The sequence below is a fragment of the Elephantulus edwardii genome, unplaced genomic scaffold (genome assembly GCF_000299155.1).
Source record: "Elephantulus edwardii isolate Elephantulus edwardi_28Jun2011 unplaced genomic scaffold, EleEdw1.0 scaffold00037, whole genome shotgun sequence".
NCBI lineage: Eukaryota > Metazoa > Chordata > Mammalia > Macroscelidea > Macroscelididae > Elephantulus > Elephantulus edwardii.
Genome location: NW_006399787.1, coordinates 7,940,116 through 7,946,992, shown reverse-complemented (window position 1 = coordinate 7,946,992; position 6,877 = coordinate 7,940,116). Strand labels below are relative to the sequence as shown.

At 43.4% G+C, this 6,877-nt stretch overlaps 1 pseudogene; it reads right to left on the bottom strand.

The window, feature by feature from the left end:
• Positions 1 to 4,869: 4,869 nt before the first annotated feature.
• On the bottom strand, positions 4,870 to 6,016 carry LOC102872788 (annotated as a pseudogene).
• Between the last annotated feature and the right edge of the window lie 861 nt (positions 6,017 to 6,877).

Genomic DNA, 6,877 nt, shown 5'->3' with positions numbered 1-6,877 from the left:
TTAGAAGAGGTCTCTAACTGCAGACTTTCCTAGTGCAATGTGTCTCCTTATTTCCTGACAGCTGGTACAATGAGTGTTAATTGTGGATCCAAGCAAGATGAATGCCTGCTCACATTATTAGGAACCAAATTCCAGGGTGTAATTCAGGAGATTGAACAATAATATAAAGCACTTTGTATGTGTTCACTTGAAGTTCCCCACATCCAATGATGGCCGCAGACGCCCATCGTACATGAGATGCAAACCAACTGCCCCTGCCTGCTTCCTTCCTGTCTGCTTACAGAGCTCTTTGTGTCACATAATGACAAAGACACACGTTGTTAGCCCTCAAAATCCAGCCTTCCAACCAGAGATTGATTAACAATCGGTGTGACCTGCAGTAGGTCACTTCCTCCCTCTGGGCCATAATCTTCTCGTCTATGTAATGACTTGCTTGGACACAATCAGTGGATATCCAATTATTTTTTTTTTAAAGCAGTGGAACTTTTCATTGTTCCTATAAAAGAACTCAATCTGTAAATATCCTTATGTCAACTAGGAGGAAGTATAACAAATATGCTACTGATGATACTGCTTGAGGGAACCATTTCTACTCTTTGTGCTTTAAATTCCTGGGTCTAAATTCCTATGTATTGTGTCTCTCCCTGAAAGTAGTACAAACGTGAAAATAAATAAATGCTTAATCAGAATTGCCACCACCTGTCATTCTGTGATACTGTGGTGGCTTGTATGTTGCCATGATGCTAAAAGTCCTACCATCGGTATTTCAGATACCTGAGGGCTTAGCCATGGGGAATAGGTTTCAGCAGAGCCTATAATAGACTAGGAAGAAAGACCTGGCAAACTACTCTGAAAATCAACCAATGAAAACCGTATGAATCACAACAGAATACTATTCAGTGTAATACTAGGAAATGAGCCCCAGACATGGAAGGAGTGACGTAATAGCTGTAATCCAGATTCAGCCATTCCAACGAGCACGAAGGTGAAGAACTGGGCACAGATGTGGTCTGCCCAGTGGGCATGACCACCTCGTAACAACCCAATAAATGCTGCACAGGAAACTTGTGCTTCAGTGGAAAACTGAGCATCCTAAGCATCGCACTCTTCTGAGCTGACTGTGATTCAGAGACTCTCAGCCTTTGTCGTTGTTATGAAGTCAGCTCTGCCTCAGAGCAACCCTGCCTATAACAGAAAGGGAGCCAGCACCCTCCTCGCAATTCCTGCTGCGTTTGAACGTGTTGCTGCAGTCAGCACAGCGTCTGTTTCAAACAATCCACACAAATCACTGCCTGTGTTGACAGTACCTGATGTTACATTATCTGCATTGAAATAACTTTATTCCAGGAGACCTTTGTCCAGAAAGATAAAAATGGGCAATAACTTTATTGTTCATTCAAAGAACTTCCTGAAAGATGTATCACCCTTTCCCCTCATATGGAAGTATCAAAAGATAATTTATATAGTTATGCATGTGTTCAGATCTTTCATTCATAGGGTCACTATCAGTCACCTACAACTCGACGGCATTTAACAACAACAACATAGACAGAGCTCAGTTGGCCTAATGGACAGAAAGTGATGCTACCAAGCCAAAGGTGGGTGATTTTAATCTGCATCCCTCAAGCCTGCTTTTAATTGTTTTTGGTCAAACATTCTTCTAGGTGGTATACAACACTGATCTGTCAATTTGCTGTACAGAGGTAAGTCGTGGTTGCTGTGATGCTGAACACTGTGACCCTGATGTGCCAAATGCGATATTGGTCATCCATGGCAGACAGTGTTTGGTGGAGCTCCCTGCTTAAAACAAGCTTGGAAGCAGGAGTGGCATCCACTTCCAAAATAGCTTGCCTCTGGAAACCCTATGAACTTGAAGAAATGAAGAACGTTATACAAGTGTTGAGGTCTTTCGTTCATAGGGTTGCTATGAGTTGCCTATGACTCGACAGCATTTAACAACAACAAAACTTTTTTTTTATTTCCTTGTCTCAAAATCCTCATCTTTTCTGTGTGCACCAATCAAACTCATTGTTTCATGTTTCGTTGTCTTCTTGTGTTACGTGCTCTTGAGATGAATACCATTCATACAGCCCTCTGAGCACCATTGTCCTATCTGCACCATTCTCCCACTCTCTGCTGCTCAAGCCCTTTCATTGTTAGAGTCCCTGTGCTGACCCATCTCATTGAGGGTCTTTCTTTCCCTCTCTGACCCTCTGCCTTTCCCAGCATAAGGTCTTTTTCCAAGGACTAGCTCCTCCTGACAGCATGCTCCAAGTATGTGAGATGAAGTTTCACCAGCCTTGCGTACAAGGAGTACAAGTGCAAGGATGCACTTTCTCCAAGACAGACTTGTTTGTTCTTCTGGCAGTCCATTGGATACGCAATCCTTTTCTCCATCACCACAACCCAAAGGCATCAATTCTTTGGTCTTCCTTATTCATTGTCCAGTCATATTTCGTACTTAGTCCTTGTTAAGCACCCAGTCACATTAAGAAAGATCCGCCAGACTTCATAGTCTCAGTAGATATCCAGACTTTCTCCTTCCCCTTTGGGATAGTAAGGACCCCTGTTCACATAGTGCCTTATGAGTTGGATTGTGAACCAAAAGATCAGTAGTCTGAATACACTGTTTGTTTCTGTGGGAGAAAAATGGGCAATCTCCTCCCCTAAAGATTTACAGCTTCAGAAAACAGGTAGAATGTCACCATTAGTTGGAATCCATTCAGGGGCAGTGGGTTTGGAGTTTGAAATGCAAATGCTGCTAAGTCTCAAAGGCGTTGGTGCTCTGCCTCATCACGGTGAGGAGGAAACCCTACCTTGTGACAAGGCATTATCTTTTCATCATCATGATGCCTCAAACCAGTTCACACTCGTGCAAAGATGGATGGTTCAAACCCACCTGGGGCACAATGGAAGAAAGACCTCGAGATATTCTATAAATACTACAGCCAACAAAACCCTGTAAGGCAGGAAATTAATTCAGTAACAAGTTTGCTTTTGGGTTTTTGTTTTACCAACAGATTATTTAGTGATATTTGAGGAGCCAACAAGAAAGAGAAAAAAATTATTTAGAGGCAATTGTGTAGCTGAGCCTGAAATTTTTGGATGGGCTGTGAAGGCTGCCTTGGGCTGCTTGAGTTCAGTGTAAGGATTGCCTACAAAGTCTTCCCTTTTCTGTGCGGCTGTTGACTCTAGAGTGTTGGGAGTGGAAGGAATCCCAGGAATGATCTAATCTCTTCCCTCATCTATAGATTAGATCACCGAGCTCCCAGCTGGAGCCTCCCTGCTGGGTCTCTAAGGAAGTCAGTCCAGGGCTGGGATTTGGATTGAGCTTTTACAGCTCCCAGCCAGCTATCCTCACTCCTCAGTCAACAAATGACCTTCTGCATGCCGGGTGCCATGCCAGCATGACAAGCGTTCATAAATTAGGTCATTTGGGAGGGAGATATTTTCCCTTCACCTTTTTTCAAATACATCTTAAACATCGTGGTCTTCTCCTCAAGAAGATGACGAAGGAACAGAAAGCTGAAAACAGTCTGAGAAATTCTACTTTCCAAGTGCTGAAGCCTAATGATTAGGCAGAATAAAATCGTAGATGGAAACCACAAAATGTAGGGAATGTTTTCATGGACTGCTGCTACAAAGAAGAAGATGATATCAAAGGGCATCCTTCTCAAGAGAGGCTCTGGGAACAGTCCTCCAGGGATGCCCACAACAGATCCCAAGGAAAGCACATGGGGTGGACAGGTCTCTAGTGGAGCTCTGAATTCTCTGTGATATGAGGGAGCAGAAAGCTCCCTACTGTCTCCAGGGCTATATGGACCCCTCTTTTTAAAAATTTTTTTAGTGAGATTTTAATGAAAGTTTATAAAGAACTTGGGTTTTCAATCATTCATTGTTACACATTGTGGACTTTTTTTTAGTTTTAGAAGTTCCATCAACAATCTCCATTATGCAGATGACACAACCCTGCTTGCTGAAACTGAGGAGGACCTGAAGTGCTTGCTACAGAGGGTCAAGGACTGCAGCTTTCAAAATGGATTGAGGCTCAATATCAAGAAGACAAAGATTCTCACCACTGGACCAATTGGCAGCATCAGGATGGATGGTAAAGAGATTGAGATTGTTCACAACTTTAGTTTGCTCGGCTCCACAGTCAACACTCTTGGCACCAACAGCCAGGAAATTAAAAGACGTATTGCAATGGGAAAGTCTGCTGTTAGGGACCTCTGTGGATACAGGCCATGGTCTTTGCAATCACTCATTATGCGTCAGAGAGTTGAACATGACTAGGGAAGATAGAAAGAGAACTGATGCCTTTGAACCTGTGGTGCCCGAGAGGAGTAGAGAGTGTACCATGGACTGCGAGGAAAACAAACAGATTCATCCTAGAGAGGGTTAAACCAGGCTGATCCTTGGAGGCAAGGATTCTGAGGCTTCGTCTGACATATTTTGGACATGTTATAAGAAGGAACCGGTCCTTGAAGAGGGACATTATGCTTGGGAAGGTGGAGGGACAGCGCAGGAGGGGAAGACCCTCTATAAGGTGGATTGATTCAGTGACTGGGGTATTTGGGATAGGTGTGTCGGAGGCAGTGCAATTGGCACAAGATAGAGCAGGGGTTAGGGCTGTTGTACATAGGGTCGCTATGAGTCGCAAGTGACTTGATGGCACATAACAACAACATACTTTATAAGACATAATTTTTAAATATGTATGTTTAGCTAAACTGATACAGTGATATTTAAATAAATCCATTTGTTTTATACAAAGGAAATACCCTAACACAGCAGTAGAGTTTTATGATGCCTTAGAGAACACCAATTAGATGCTTTGGGTTTTAATGTGTTAGTAACGAATTTTCAAACTCAGGCCAAGCTAGAAATGTCTTCATGCTGAATATCTTCAACTCTGCATACTTTTAAAGGGCCAGTTTCAATAACTACAGTAGCTGAAAAAGTCTTCTCATTGATGGATTCTAGGATGCCTTCATTTCCTCTATAGCCTCCATTTAAAACCAGAATTCTTTTTCCTGGTGCTAGTATCAGTTTCTAAATGAGTTTGGTCAAGTTTCAGCTTGTCTCCAGAATCAAGTATCTTTACAACAGCTGTGTATTTGTCAATTACTTCCTTAACAATACCCTCTTTCTTATTCTATTTCTCTCCAAGTTTTTTAGTTATAATTTTTATGATGATTTCAGGTTGTACCAGTAGTCTGTTCAAGCAGTTCTTTTCTTTTCCTCTTCAATCTCCATGTTTTCATCAAGTACAGATTTGTTATTCTTCCTTTTTGACTGAGCAGAGCTATGAGAAGACACTTCACTTCACAGGTGCTGCCATGCCAACTGTTTCAATGCACTTGGCCCTAGAGCGCTTGGTCTGGATGGTGCTGAGACTGCTGAAATACATGCTCCTTTAATAATATTAAAGGCAACTTTCTCTTCTTCATTTTCTCTGCTTAATTCCATAAAAACAGGGACTTCCTATTCTTTGCCTTCCAGACTTCTTATTTGTTCTTGAATAAATTCAGCATTTTTTTTCTTCATTGTCAAGGTCCTGCTGCTTCTTTTTCTCTGGTTCTAGTTGCCAGCCGATAGTTTCTGGGTCTCTCTCTATATACGGAACATACTTGGTGTTTCATCCACTTTGTATAAGCCTTCTCCGCCCAGCCACTTAGTAGAATCAGTCAGAGTTTCCCACTGAGTAGCATTCACATGGATGTGCTCTCGATGGCTTATATACTGATTATATACAATGGTGTTGTGGACTCTTTTGGTGCCAAAATGTCTCCTGAGATGTTTTAGAAAGTCCTTTCAAAATTCCTCTGAAAAATAATCCATAAGTTGTTGAAGATTTTCAGAAGCCAGCAAGAGTTCTCTGATGAGATTTGGACATACAATGACACTTAAAGCCATTCTCATCCCGGCACTGCTTTTGGCACATTTGACAATACCAGTGAAGCTTCTGAAGTCCCTCGGCAATGGCTTTGGGAGTAAGCAAACCTGACTTCCCCATCGCGAAAATAACAGCTACCAACTCTCAAAGCCCAGTTCCTAGGTAGCCAGAAGTGGAATGATGGGAGAGAGAGGGTGGGAACAATGGAGGGGACCAGCGACAAAAGGCCGAATCTTTGTGGGAACTCAATGATCCCGCACGCTTCCAACTTGCTTTTCAGGGTCCTGCTGATGTGCTGGTCCCGAAGTTGGTGTCCCGGTTGTGGATGCAGCGAAGGCAGCATAGGCTTTGGGGGAGGGGGGGCAGCTGCTCCTTTAGCTTGGGGAGCAGGTTTTGTTGACAGCCCTCTATGATGCAGGACTCTGTTTCTTCAGCCACCATTTTTCTACTCTGCCCGGGATCCCAACTCATCTCCTTCTTTTGCCTCTCATGGCCATTGGGGGCGGAGGTGAGGGGTGGGGGTGGGGGCACGGTTCTCCTATAGTTCAGCAGCTCAATGTAGCCAGGGTCTGTGTGTGCGGGCAGAATCCTCCACTGTCTCAGTAGCTCATGTCCATCAGTGTAGGCCAGAGTTCTTGGCTCTGAAAAGAACCTTTAGGTCTTCGGTGTTCAGCTCATTGTGAAGTACAGAAAGCTGTGGACCCCTCTTGAGATAAATTAGGCATGACCTATGGAACTAGTGGCCAAAAGCAGAGCGCTGTTACCATTAGAAACTAGTCACCTTTAAGCCCCTGAAACATATACTGTTGTTTGGAATAATAGTGCTACAGTTGGAGAAACAGACACTCAAAGCCCAGGACTTGTCCCCAAAAGTGGATCAAGAGGATAGTTACCTCTTCTCTGGCTCAGACTAAACAAATCCCTCCTGGCATGGCTGTTGATGGCTCCAGTTGTGGGGGCAGCCAGGTCCCCAGTACGCTC